Below are 15,949 nucleotides of genomic sequence, written 5' to 3'. Positions count from 1 at the left end.
CCCAATTCTCTAACCCTAATACCAGAACTAATCTCGATGACATCATCACTCCCAGCTAGTCCCCTGGCCAAATCATTATCACCTGGGATCAATTAAGCCTGCCCACGTGGCCCCTCCCCCTTGGTGACTTCATCACATCCGGTTTAATGGCCTAACCAGGCTTCTTTCAAAATCGCCAACTCATTATCTCGGAATAATAAATGTAACCAGTATCCAACTTGGTTCTGTGTTCTTTGAACACGATTTCCTTGTCAGGAAAAAATGTGTTAAAGATATTAAGGCCCTTTATTCACGTATATCTAGTGTTTGAAGCACTTTCTCAGATATTAACCTAGGTTATCATTGTGAATTTCCTGAGTTGGAGTCTCTCTCTTCCAGTGTCTCAAGCTTTTTCATTGTGAATTCTAATTTGGTAAAACAACCTTTTTTACAAATACACCAGCACTTTCAACATTATTACCACTTGACAGTCTATCCTACCTTTCCCAGCGCTTTGGATACAAATTCTCAGTATTTCAAAATTCAGTAAGATGTTCGGGTTCTAAAACGTATTCCAGGAGTTCTAGAGACACTCTGCCATTCCCCTGGTCTGTTGTTTTGAGCAATGAGACTTTTCATTTTAACACGGGTGTCATACCGGCTTTTTAAAGGCACAGTAAAACATTACTTGGAACCCTAGCCTGACTAACATTTTTATTTCATAGTGTTCTCAATACTTTCATACTGTTCGATAGCTCTAGGAAAATGAGTTTTTCAGTGTTTCACCAAAACCTTTTCCCGAAAACGCCAACTCCCTTTGACGGGAAAAATAAATGTAAACAGTGTCACACTCGCTTCTCAGCTGTTTGAACAAGATTTCGCAGTGACAAAATTGTGCTGTTCAGATATTCAGTCTATTGGAATATGTATTCCTATTGTGTGAAGCACATTTCTAAATATTTCCCTAGTCTGGAGTCGTAAGTTCTGAGTGCTACACACCAAATTGTCCAGTGATTGAAGCTCATTCATTGTGAATAGCCAACATTACTACACTGTGACCGTAACCCTGTCCCTAACCCTCTAACCCAAACCCTAAACCTAGCCCACACCTGAGCCTGAACCCTACCTAGCCCAAAACCTTATCCTAACCCTAACCATGAACAGAGCCCCAATTCTCTACCCCTAATACCAGAACTAATCTCGATGACGTCATCACTCCCAGCTTGTCCCCTGGCCAAATCATTATCACCAGGGATCAATTAAGCCTGCCCACGTGGCCCCTCCCCCTTGGTGACGTCGTCATATCCCTTTAATGGCCTAACCAGGCTTCTTTCAAAATAGCCAACTCATTGTCCCGGAATAATAAATGTAACCAGTATCCAACTCGGTTCTATGTTCTTTGAACACGATTTCTTTGTCAGGAAACAATGTGTTACAGATATTAAGGCCCTTTATTCACGTATTCCTAGTGTTTGAAGCACTTCCTTAGATATTAACCTAGGTTATCATTGTGAATTTCCCGAGATAGAGTCTCTCTCTACCAGTGTCTCAAGCTTTTTCATTGTGAATTCTAATTTGGTAAAACAACCTTTTTTACAAATATACCAGCACTTTCAACATTATTACCAGTTGACAGTCTATCCTACCTTTCACAGCGCTTTGGATACAAATTCTCAGTATTTCAAAATTCAGTAGAGATGTTCGGGTTCTAAAACGTATTCCAGGAGTTCTAGAGACACTCTGCCATTCCCCTGGTCTGTTGTTTTGAGCAATGAGACTTTTCATTTTAACACGGGTGTCATACCGGCTTTTTAAAGGCACAGTAAAACATTACTTGGAACCCTAGCCTGACTAACATTTTTATTTCATAGTGTTCTCAATACTTTCATACTGTTCGATAGCTCTAGGAAAATGAGTTTTTCAGTGTTTCACCAAAACCTTTTCCCGAAAACGCCAACTCCCTTTGACGGGAAAAATAAATGTAAACAGTGTCACACTCGCTTCTCAGCTGTTTGAACAAGATTTCGCAGTGACAAAATTGTGCTGTTCAGATATTCAGTCTATTGGAATATGTATTCCTATTGTGTGAAGCACATTTCTAAATATTTCCCTAGTCTGGATTCGTAAGTTCTGAGTGCTACACACCAAATTGTCCAGTGATTGAAGCTCATTCATTGTGAATAGCCAACATTACTACACTGTGACCATAACCCTGTCCCTAACCCTCAAACCCAAACCCTAAACCTAGCCCACACCTGAGCCTGAACCCTACCTAGCCCAAAACCTTATCCTAACCCTAACCATGAACAGAGCCCTAATTCTCTACCCCTAATACCAGAACTAATCTCGATGACGTCATCACTCCCAGCTTGTCCCCTGGCCAAATCATTATCACCAGGGATCAATTAAGCCTGCCCACGTGGCCCCTCCCCCTTGGTGACGTCATCACATCCAGTTTAATGGCCTAACCAGGCTTCTTTCAAAATTGCCAACTCATTGTCCCGGAATAATAAATGTAACCAGTATCCAACTCGGTTCTATGTTCTTTGAACACGATATCCTTGTCAGGAAACAATGTGTTACAGATATTAAGGCCCTTTATTCACGTATTACTAGTGTTTGAAGCACTTTCTTAGATATTAACCTAGGTTATCATTGTGAATTTCCCGAATTGGAGTCTCTCTCTTCCAGTGTCTCAAGCTTTTTCATTGTGAATTCTAATTTGGTAAAACAACCTTTTTTACAAATACACCAGCACTTTCAACATTATTACCACTTGACAGTCTATCCTACCTTTCACAGAGCTTTGGATTCAAATTCTCAGTATTTCAAAATTCAGTAGAGATGTACGGGTTATAAAACGTATTCCAGGAGTTGTAGAGACACTCTGCCATTCCCCTGGTCTGTTGTTTTGAGCAATGAGACTTTTCATTTTAACACGGGTGTCATACCGGCTTTTTAAAGGCACAGTAAAACATTACTTGGAACCCTAGCCTGACTAACATTTTTATTTCATAGTGTTCTCAATACTTTCATACTGTTCGATAGCTCTAGGAAAATGAGTTTTTCAGTGTTTCACCAAAACCTATTCCCGAAAACGCCAACTCCTTTTGACGGGAAAAATAAATGTAAACAGTGTCACACTCGGTTCTCAGCGGTTTGAACAAGATTTTCAAATGACAAAATTGTGCTGTTCAGATATTCAGTCTATTGGAATATGTATTCCCGTTGTGGGAAGCACATTTCTAAATATTTCCCTAGTCTGGAGTCGTAAGTTCTGAGTGCTACACACCAAATTGTCCAGTGATTGAAGCTCATTCATTGTGAATAGCCAACATTACTACACTGTGACCGTAACCCTGTCCCTAACCCTCTAACCCAAACCCTAAACCTAGCCCACACCTGAGCCTGAACCCTACCTAGCCCAAAACCTTATCGTAACCCTAACCATGAACAGAGCCCCAATTCTCTAACCCTAATACCAGAACTAATCTCGATGACGTCATCACTCCCAGCTGGTCCCCTGGCCAAATCATTATCACATGGGATCAATTAAGCCTGCCCACGTGGCCCCTCCCCCTTGGTGACGTCATCACATCCCTTTAATGGCCTAACCAGGCTTCTTTCAAAATTGCGAACTCAGTGTCCCGGAATAATAAATGTAACCAGTATCCAACTCGGTTCTATGTTCTTTGAACACGATTTCCTTGTCAGGAAACAATGTGTTACAGATATTAAGGCCCTTTATTCACGTAATCCTAGTGTTTGAAGCACTTTCTTAGATATTAACCTAGGTTATCATTGTGAATTTCCCGAGTTGGAGTCTCTCTCTTCCAGTGTCTCAAGCTGTTTCATTGTGAATACTCATTTGGTAAAACAACCTTTTTTACAAATACACCAGCACTTTCAACATTATTACCACTTGACAGTCTATCCTACCTTTCACAGCGCTTTGGATTCAAATTCTCAGTATTTCAAAATTCAGTAGAGATATACGGGTTCTAAAACGTATTCCAGGAGTTCTAGAGACACTCTGCCATTCCCCTGGTCTGTTGTTTTGAGCAATGGGACTTTTCATTTTAACACGGGTGTCATACCGGCTTTTTAAAGGCACAGTAAAACATTACTTGGAACCCTAGCCTGACTAACATTTTTATTTCATAGTGTTCTCAATACTTTCATACTGTTCGGTATCTCTAGGAAAATGAGTTTTTCAGTGTTTCACCAAAACCTTTTCCCGAAAACGCCAACTCCTTTTGACGGGAAAAATAAATGTAAACAGTGTCACACTCGCTTCTCAACTGTTTGAACAAGATTTCCCAGTGACAAAATTGTGCTGTTCAGATATTCAGTCTATTGGAATATGTATTCCTGTTGTGGGAAGCACATTTCTAAATATTTCCCTAGTCTGGAGTAGTAAGTTCTGAGTGCTACACACCAAATTGTCCAGTGATTGAAGCTCATTCATTGTGAATAGCCAACATTACTACACTGTGACCGTAACCCTGTCCCTAACACTCTAACCCAAACCCTAAACCTAGCCCACACCTGAGCCTGAACCCTACCTAGCCCAAAACCTTATCCTAACCCTCACCATGAACAGAGCCCCAATTCTCTAACCCTAATACCAGAACTAATCTCGATGACGTCATCATCCCAGCTGGTCCCCTGGCCAAATCATTATCACCTGGGATCAATTAAGCCTGCCCTCGTGGCCCCTCCCCCTTGGTGACGTCATCACATCCCTTTAATGGCCTAACCAGGCTTCTTTCAAAATCGCCAACTCATTGTCCCGGAATAATAAATGTAACCAGTATCCAACTCGGTTCTATGTTCTTTGAACACGATTTCCTTGTCAGGAAACAATGTGTTACAGATATTAAGGCCCTTTATTCACGTATTCCTAGTGTTTGAAGCACTTCCTTAGATATTAACCTAGGTTATCATTGTGAATTTCCCGAGATGGAGTCTCTCTCTACCAGTGTCTCAAGCTTTTTCATTGTGAATTCTAATTTGGTAAAACAACCCTTTTTACAAATATACCAGCACTTTCAACATTATTACCACTTGACAGTCTATCCTACCTTTCACAGCGCTTTGGATACAAATTCTCAGTTTTTCAAAATTCAGTAGAGTTGTTCGTGTTCTAAAACGTATTCCAGGAGTTCTAGAGACACTCTGCCATTCCCCTGGTCTGTTGTTTTGAGCAATGAGACTTTTCATTTTAACACGGGTGTCATACCGGCTTTTTAAAGGCACAGTAAAACATTACTTGGAACCCTAGCCTGACTAACATTTTTATTTCATAGTGTTCTCAATACTTTCATACTGTTCGATAGCTCAAGGAAAATGAGTTTTTCAGTGTTTCACCAAAACCTTTTCCCGAAAATGCCAACTCCCATTGACGGGAAAAATAAATGTAAACACTGTCACACTCGCTTCTCAGCTGTTTGAACAAGATTTCCCAGTGACAAAATTGTGCTGTTCAGTTATTCAGTCTATTGGAATATGTATTCCTATTGTGTGAAGCACATTTCTAAATATTTCCCTAGTCTGGAGTCGTAAGTTCTGAGTGCTACACACCAAATTGTCCAGTGATTGAAGCTCATTCATTGTGAATAGCCAACATTACTACACTGTGACCATAACCCTGTCCCTAACCCTCAAACCCAAACCCTAAACCTAGCCCACACCTGAGCCTGAACCCTACCTAGCCCAAAACCTTATCCTAACCCTAACCATGAACAGAGCCCCAATTCTCTACCCCTAATACCAGAACTAATCTCGATGACGTCATCACTCCCAGCTTGTCCCCTGGCCAAATCATTATCACCAGGGATCAATTAAGCCTGCCCACGTGGCCCCTCCCCCTTGGTGACGTCGTCATATCCCTTTAATGGCCTAACCAGGCTTCTTTCAAAATAGCCAACTCATTGTCCCGAAATAATAAATGTAACCAGTATCCAACTCGGTTCTATGTTCTTTGAACACGATTTCTTTGTCAGGAAACAATGTGTTACATATATTAAGGCCCTTTATTCACGTATTCCTAGTGTTTGAAGCACTTCCTTAGATATTAACCTAGGTTATCATTGTGAATTTCCCGAGATAGAGTCTCTCTCTACCAGTGTCTCAAGCTTTTTCATTGTGAATTCTAATTTGGTAAAACAACCTTTTTTACAAATATACCAGCACTTTCAACATTATTACCACTTGACAGTCTATCCTACCTTTCACAGCGCTTTGGATACAAATTCTCAGTATTTCAAAATTCAGTAGAGATGTTCGGGTTCTAAAACGTATTCCAGGAGTTCTAGAGACACTCTGCCATTCCCCTGGTCTGTTGTTTTGAGCAATGAGACTTTTCATTTTAACACGGGTGTCATACCTGCTTTTTAAAGGCACAGTAAAACATTACTTGGAACCCTAACCTGACTAACATTTTTATTTCATAGTGTTCTCAATACTTTCATACTGTTCGATAGCTCTAGGAAAATGAGTTTTTCAGTGTTTCACCAAAACCTTTTCCCGAAAACGCCAACTCCCTTTGACGGGAAAAATAAATGTAAACAGTGTCACACTCGCTTCTCAGCTGTTTGAACAAGATTTTCCAGTGACAAAATTGTGCTGTTCAGATATTCAGTCTATTGGAATATGTATTCCTATTGTGTGAAGCACATTTCTAAATATTTCCCTAGTCTGGAGTCGTAAGTTCTGAGTCCTACACACCAAATTGTCCAGTGATTGAAGCTCATTCATTGTGAATAGCCAACATTACTACACTGTGACCGTAACCCTGTCCCTAACCCTCTAACCCAAACCCTAAACCTAGCCCACACCTGAGCCTGAACCCTACCTAGCCCAAAACCTTATCCTAACCCTAACCATGAACAGAGCCCCAATTCTCTAACCCTAATTCCAGAACTAATCTCGATGACGTCATCACTCCCAGCTTGTCCCCTGGCCAAATCATTATCACCAGGGATCAATTAAGCCTGCCCACGTGGCCCCTCCCCCTTGGTGACGTCATCACATCCCTTTAATGGCCTAACCAGGCTTCTTTCAAAATCGCCAACTCATTGTCCTGGAATAATAAATGTAACCAGTATCCAACTCGGTTCTATTTTCTTTGAACACGATTTCCTTGTCAGGAAACAATGTGTTACAGATATTAAGGCCCTTTATTCACGTATTCCTAGTGTTTGAAGCACTTTCTTAGATATTAACCTAAGTTATCATTGTGAATTTCCCGAGATGGAGTCTCTCTCTTCCAGTGTCTCAAGCTTTTTCATTGTGAATTCTAATTTGGTAAAACAACCTTTTTTACAAATATACCAGCACTTTCAACATTATTACCACTTGACAGTCTATCCTACCTTTCACAGTGCTTTGGATACAAATTCTCAGTATTTCAAAATTCAGTAGAGATGTTGGGTTCTAAAACGTATTCCAGGAGTTCTAGAGACACTCTGCCATTCCCCTGGTCTGTTGTTTTGAGCAATGAGACTTTTCATTTTAACACGGGTGTCATACCGGCTTTTTAAAGGCACAGTAAAACATTACTTGGAACCCTAGCCTGACTAACATTTTTATTTCATAGTGTTCTCAATACTTTCATACTGTTCGATAGCTCTAGGAAAATGAGTTTTTCAGTGTTTCACCAAAACCTTTTCCCGAAAACGCCAACTCCCTTTGACGGGAAAAATAAATGTAAACAGTGTCACACTCGCTTCTCAGCTGTTTGAACAAGATTTCCCAGTGACAAAATTGTGCTGTTCAGATATTCAGTCTATTGGAATATGTATTCCTATTGTGTGAAGCACATTTCTAAATATTTCCCTAGTCTGGAGTCGTAAGTTCTGAGTGCTACACACCAAATTGTCCAGTGATTGAAGCTCATTCATTGTGAATAGCCAACATTACTACACTGTAACCGTAACCCTGTCCCTAACCCTCTAACCCAAACCCTAAACCTAGCCCACACCTGAGCCTGAACCCTACCTAGCCCAAAACCTTATCCTAACCCTCACCATGAACAGAGCCCCAATTCTCTAACCCTAATACCAGAACTAATCTCCATGACGTCATCACTCCCAGCTTGTCCCCTGGCCAAATCATTATCACCAGGGATCAATTAAGCCTGCCCACGTGGCCCCTCCCCCTTGGTGACGTCATCACATCCCTTTAATGGCCTAACCAGGCTTCTTTCAAAATCGCCAACTCATTGTCCCGGAATAATAAATGTAACCAGTATCCAACTCGGTTCTATGTTCTTTGAACACGATTTCCTTGTCAGGAAACAATGTGTTACAGATATTAAGGCCCTTTATTCACGTATTCCTAGTGTTTGAAGCACTTCCTTAGATATTAACCTAGGTTATCATTGTGAATTTCCCGAGATGGAGTCTCTCTCTTCCAGTGTCTCAAGCTTTTTCATTGTGAATTCTAATTTGCTAAAACAACCTTTTTTACAAATATACCAGCACTTTCAACATTATTACCACTTGACAGTCTATCCAGCTTTCACAGCGCTTTGGATACAAATTCTCAGTATTTCAAAATTCAGTAGAGATGTTCGGGTTCTAAAACGTATTCCAGGAGTTCTAGAGACACTCTGCCATTCCCCTGGTCTGTTGTTTTGAGCAATGAGACTTTTCATTTTAACACGGGTGTCATACCTGCTTTTTAAAGGCACAGTAAAACATTACTTGGAACCCTAGCCTGACTAACATTTTTATTTCATAGTGTTCTCAATACTTTCATACTGTTCGATAGCTCTAGGAAAATGAGTTTTTCAGTGTTTCACCAAAACCTTTTCCCGAAAACGCCAACTCCCTTTGACGGGAAAAATAAATGTAAACAGTGTCACACTCGCTTCTCAGCTGTTTGAACAAGATTTTCCAGTGACAAAATTGTGCTGTTCAGATATTCAGTCTATTGGAATATGTATTCCTATTGTGTGAAGCACATTTCTAAATATTTCCCTAGTCTGGAGTCGTAAGTTCTGAGTCCTACACACCAAATTGTCCAGTGATTGAAGCTCATTCATTGTGAATAGCCAACATTACTACACTGTGACCGTAACCCTGTCCCTAACCCTCTAACCCAAACCCTAAACCTAGCCCACACCTGAGCCTGAACCCTACCTAGCCCAAAACCTTATCCTAACCCTAACCATGAACAGAGCCCCAATTCTCTAACCCTAATTCCAGAACTAATCTCGATGACGTCATCACTCCCAGCTTGTCCCCTGGCCAAATCATTATCACCAGGGATCAATTAAGCCTGCCCACGTGGCCCCTCCCCCTTGGTGACGTCATCACATCCCTTTAATGGCCTAACCAGGCTTCTTTCAAAATCGCCAACTCATTGTCCTGGAATAATAAATGTAACCAGTATCCAACTCGGTTCTATTTTCTTTGAACACGATTTCCTTGTCAGGAAACAATGTGTTACAGATATTAAGGCCCTTTATTCACGTATTCCTAGTGTTTGAAGCACTTTCTTAGATATTAACCTAAGTTATCATTGTGAATTTCCCGAGATGGAGTCTCTCTCTTCCAGTGTCTCAAGCTTTTTCATTGTGAATTCTAATTTGGTAAAACAACCTTTTTTACAAATATACCAGCACTTTCAACATTATTACCACTTGACAGTCTATCCTACCTTTCACAGCGCTTTGGATACAAATTCTCAGTATTTCAAAATTCAGTAGAGATGTTGGGTTCTAAAACGTATTCCAGGAGTTCTAGAGACACTCTGCCATTCCCCTGGTCTGTTGTTTTGAGCAATGAGACTTTTCATTTTAACACGGGTGTCATACCGGCTTTTTAAAGGCACAGTAAAACATTACTTGGAACCCTAGCCTGACTAACATTTTTATTTCATAGTGTTCTCAATACTTTCATACTGTTCGATAGCTCTAGGAAAATGAGTTTTTCAGTGTTTCACCAAAACCTTTTCCCGAAAACGCCAACTCCCTTTGACGGGAAAAATAAATGTAAACAGTGTCACACTCGCTTCTCAGCTGTTTGAACAAGATTTCCCAGTGACAAAATTGTGCTGTTCAGATATTCAGTCTATTGGAATATGTATTCCTATTGTGTGAAGCACATTTCTAAATATTTCCCTAGTCTGGAGTCGTAAGTTCTGAGTGCTACACACCAAATTATCCAGTGATTGAAGCTCATTCATTGTGAATAGCCAACATTACTACACTGTAACCGTAACCCTGTCCCTAACCCTCTAACCCAAACCCTAAACCTAGCCCACACCTGAGCCTGAACCCTACCTAGCCCAAAACCTTATCCTAACCCTCACCATGAACAGAGCCCCAATTCTCTAACCCTAATACCAGAACTAATCTCCATGACGTCATCACTCCCAGCTTGTCCCCTGGCCAAATCATTATCACCAGGGATCAATTAAGCCTGCCCACGTGGCCCCTCCCCCTTGGTGACGTCATCACATCCCTTTAATGGCCTAACCAGGCTTCTTTCAAAATCGCCAACTCATTGTCCCGGAATAATAAATGTAACCAGTATGCAACTCGGTTCTATGTTCTTTGAACACGATTTCCTTGTCAGGAAACAATGTGTTACAGATATTAAGGCCCTTTATTCACGTATTCCTAGTGTTTGAAGCACTTCCTTAGATATTAACCTAAGTTATCATTGTGAATTTCCCGAGATGGAGTCTCTCTCTTCCAGTGTCTCAAGCTTTTTCATTGTGAATTCTAATTTGCTAAAACAACCTTTTTTACAAATATACCAGCACTTTCAACATTATTACCACTTGACAGTCTATCCAGCTTTCACAGCGCTTTGGATACAAATTCTCAGTATTTCAAAATTCAGTAGAGATGTTGGGTTCTAAAACGTATTCCAGGAGTTCTAGAGACACTCTGCCATTCCCCTGGTCTGTTGTTTTGAGCAATGAGACTTTTCATTTTAACACGGGTGTCATACCGGCTTTTTAAAGGCACAGTAAAACATTACTTGGAACCCTAGCCTGACTAACATTTTTATTTCATAGTGTTCTCAATACTTTCATACTGTTCGATAGCTCTAGGAAAATGAGTTTTTCAGTGTTTCACCAAAACCTTTTCCCGAAAACGCCAACTCCCTTTGACGGGAAAAATAAACGTAAACAGTGTCACACTCGCTTCTCAGCTGTTTGAACAAGATTTCCCAGTGACAAAATTGTGCTGTTCAGATATTCAGTCTATTGGAATATGTATTCCTATTGTGTGAAGCACATTTCTAAATATTTCCCTAGTCTGGAGTCGTAAGTTCTGAGTGCTACACACCAAATTGTCCAGTGATTGAAGCTCATTCATTGTGAATAGCCAACATTACTACACTGTAACCGTAACCCTGTCCCTAACCCTCTAACCCAAACCCTAATCCTAGCCCACACCTGAGCCTGAACCCTACCTAGCCCAAAACCTTATCCTAACCCTCACCATGAACAGAGCCCCAATTCTCTAACCCTAATACCAGAACTAATCTCCATGACGTCATCACTCCCAGCTTGTCCCCTGGCCAAATCATTATCACCAGGGATCAATTAAGCCTGCCCACGTGGCCCCTCCCCCTTGGTGACGTCATCACATCCCTTTAATGGCCTAACCAGGCTTCTTTCAAAATCGCCAACTCATTGTCCCGGAATAATAAATGTAACCAGTATCCAACTCGGTTCTATGTTCTTTGAACACGATTTCCTTGTCAGGAAACAATGTGTTACAGATATTAAGGCCCTTTATTCACGTATTCCTAGTGTTTGAAGCACTTCCTTAGATATTAACCTAGGTTATCATTGTGAATTTCCCGAGATGGAGTCTCTCTCTTCCAGTGTCTCAAGCTTTTTCATTGTGAATTCTAATTTGCTAAAACAACCTTTTTTACAAATATACCAGCACTTTCAACATTATTACCACTTGACAGTCTATCCAGCTTTCACAGCGCTTTGGATACAAATTCTCAGTATTTCAAAATTCAGTAGAGATGTTCGGGTTCTAAAACGTATTCCAGGAGTTCTAGAGACACTCTGCCATTCCCCTGGTCTGTTGTTTTGAGCAATGAGACTTTTCATTTTAACACGGGTGTCATACCTGCTTTTTAAAGGCACAGTAAAACATTACTTGGAACCCTAGCCTGACTAACATTTTTATTTCATAGTGTTCTCAATACTTTCATACTGTTCGATAGCTCTAGGAAAATGAGTTTTTCAGTGTTTCACCAAAACCTTTTCCCGAAAACGCCAACTCCCTTTGACGGGAAAAATAAATGTAAACAGTGTCACACTCGCTTCTCAGCTGTTTGAACAAGATTTTCCAGTGACAAAATTGTGCTGTTCAGATATTCAGTCTATTGGAATATGTATTCCTATTGTGTGAAGCACATTTCTAAATATTTCCCTAGTCTGGAGTCGTAAGTTCTGAGTCCTACACACCAAATTGTCCAGTGATTGAAGCTCATTCATTGTGAATAGCCAACATTACTACACTGTGACCGTAACCCTGTCCCTAACCCTCTAACCCAAACCCTAAACCTAGCCCACACCTGAGCCTGAACCCTACCTAGCCCAAAACCTTATCCTAACCCTAACCATGAACAGAGCCCCAATTCTCTAACCCTAATTCCAGAACTAATCTCCATGACGTCATCACTCCCAGCTTGTCCCCTGGCCAAATCATTATCACCAGGGATCAATTAAGCCTGCCCACGTGGCCCCTCCCCCTTGGTGACGTCATCACATCCCTTTAATGGCCTAACCAGGCTTCTTTCAAAATCGCCAACTCATTGTCCCGGAATAATAAATGTAACCAGTATCCAACTCGGTTCTATTTTCTTTGAACACGATTTCCTTGTCAGGAAACAATGTGTTACAGATATTAAGGCCCTTTATTCACGTATTCCTAGTGTTTGAAGCACTTTCTTAGATATTAACCTAAGTTATCATTGTGAATTTCCCGAGATGGAGTCTCTCTCTTCCAGTGTCTCAAGCTTTTTCATTGTGAATTCTAATTTGGTAAAACAACCTTTTTTACAAATATACCAGCACTTTCAACATTATTACCACTTGACAGTCTATCCTACCTTTCACAGCGCTTTGGATACAAATTCTCAGTATTTCAAAATTCAGTAGAGATGTTGGGTTCTAAAACGTATTCCAGGAGTTCTAGAGACACTCTGCCATTCCCCTGGTCTGTTGTTTTGAGCAATGAGACTTTTCATTTTAACACGGGTGTCATACCGGCTTTTTAAAGGCACAGTAAAACATTACTTGGAACCCTAGCCTGACTAACATTTTTATTTCATAGTGTTCTCAATACTTTCATACTGTTCGATAGCTCTAGGAAAATGAGTTTTTCAGTGTTTCACCAAAACCTTTTCCCGAAAACGCCAACTCCCTTTGACGGGAAAAATAAATGTAAACAGTGTCACACTCGCTTCTCAGCTGTTTGAACAAGATTTCCCAGTGACAAAATTGTGCTGTTCAGATATTCAGTCTATTGGAATATGTATTCCTATTGTGTGAAGCACATTTCTAAATATTTCCCTAGTCTGGAGTCGTAAGTTCTGAGTGCTACACACCAAATTGTCCAGTGATTGAAGCTCATTCATTGTGAATAGCCAACATTACTACACTGTAACCGTAACCCTGTCCCTAACCCTCTAACCCAAACCCTAAACCTAGCCCACACCTGAGCCTGAACCCTACCTAGCCCAAAACCTTATCCTAACCCTCACCATGAACAGAGCCCCAATTCTCTAACCCTAATACCAGAACTAATCTCCATGACGTCATCACTCCCAGCTTGTCCCCTGGCCAAATCATTATCACCAGGGATCAATTAAGCCTGCCCACGTGGCCCCTCCCCCTTGGTGACGTCATCACATCCCTTTAATGGCCTAACCAGGCTTCTTTCAAAATCGCCAACTCATTGTCCCGGAATAATAAATGTAACCAGTATCCAACTCGGTTCTATGTTCTTTGAACACGATTTCCTTGTCAGGAAACAATGTGTTACAGATATTAAGGCCCTTTATTCACGTATTCCTAGTGTTTGAAGCACTTCCTTAGATATTAACCTAGGTTATCATTGTGAATTTCCCGAGATGGAGTCTCTCTCTTCCAGTGTCTCAAGCTTTTTCATTGTGAATTCTAATTTGCTAAAACAACCTTTTTTACAAATATACCAGCACTTTCAACATTATTACCACTTGACAGTCTATCCAGCTTTCACAGCGCTTTGGATACAAATTCTCAGTATTTCAAAATTCAGTAGAGATGTTCGGGTTCTAAAACGTATTCCAGGAGTTCTAGAGACACTCTGCCATTCCCCTGGTCTGTTGTTTTGAGCAATGAGACTTTTCATTTTAACACGGGTGTCATACCTGCTTTTTAAAGGCACAGTAAAACATTACTTGGAACCCTAGCCTGACTAACATTTTTATTTCATAGTGTTCTCAATACTTTCATACTGTTCGATAGCTCTAGGAAAATGAGTTTTTCAGTGTTTCACCAAAACCTTTTCCCGAAAACGCCAACTCCCTTTGACGGGAAAAATAAATGTAAACAGTGTCACACTCGCTTCTCAGCTGTTTGAACAAGATTTTCCAGTGACAAAATTGTGCTGTTCAGATATTCAGTCTATTGGAATATGTATTCCTATTGTGTGAAGCACATTTCTAAATATTTCCCTAGTCTGGAGTCGTAAGTTCTGAGTCCTACACACCAAATTGTCCAGTGATTGAAGCTCATTCATTGTGAATAGCCAACATTACTACACTGTGACCGTAACCCTGTCCCTAACCCTCTAACCCAAACCCTAAACCTAGCCCACACCTGAGCCTGAACCCTACCTAGCCCAAAACCTTATCCTAACCCTAACCATGAACAGAGCCCCAATTCTCTAACCCTAATTCCAGAACTAATCTCCATGACGTCATCACTCCCAGCTTGTCCCCTGGCCAAATCATTATCACCAGGGATCAATTAAGCCTGCCCACGTGGCCCCTCCCCCTTGGTGACGTCATCACATCCCTTTAATGGCCTAACCAGGCTTCTTTCAAAATCGCCAACTCATTGTCCCGGAATAATAAATGTAACCAGTATCCAACTCGGTTCTATTTTCTTTGAACACGATTTCCTTGTCAGGAAACAATGTGTTACAGATATTAAGGCCCTTTATTCACGTATTCCTAGTGTTTGAAGCACTTTCTTAGATATTAACCTAAGTTATCATTGTGAATTTCCCGAGATGGAGTCTCTCTCTTCCAGTGTCTCAAGCTTTTTCATTGTGAATTCTAATTTGGTAAAACAACCTTTTTTACAAATATACCAGCACTTTCAACATTATTACCACTTGACAGTCTATCCTACCTTTCACAGCGCTTTGGATACAAATTCTCAGTATTTCAAAATTCAGTAGAGATGTTGGGTTCTAAAACGTATTCCAGGAGTTCTAGAGACACTCTGCCATTCCCCTGGTCTGTTGTTTTGAGCAATGAGACTTTTCATTTTAACACGGGTGTCATACCGGCTTTTTAAAGGCACAGTAAAACATTACTTGGAACCCTAGCCTGACTAACATTTTTATTTCATAGTGTTCTCAATACTTTCATACTGTTCGATAGCTCTAGGAAAATGAGTTTTTCAGTGTTTCACCAAAACCTTTTCCCGAAAACGCCAACTCCCTTTGACGGGAAAAATAAATGTAAACAGTGTCACACTCGCTTCTCAGCTGTTTGAACAAGATTTCCCAGTGACAAAATTGTGCTGTTCAGATATTCAGTCTATTGGAATATGTATTCCTATTGTGTGAAGCACATTTCTAAATATTTCCCTAGTCTGGAGTCGTAAGTTCTGAGTGCTACACACCAAATTGTCCAGTGATTGAAGCTCATTCATTGTGAATAGCCAACATTACTACACTGTAACCGTAACCCTGTCCCTAACCCTC

The sequence above is a fragment of the Cnephaeus nilssonii genome, assembly GCF_951640355.1.
Source record: "Cnephaeus nilssonii genome assembly, chromosome: 10".
NCBI lineage: Eukaryota > Metazoa > Chordata > Mammalia > Chiroptera > Vespertilionidae > Cnephaeus > Cnephaeus nilssonii.
This window is presented reverse-complemented; position numbering follows the sequence as displayed.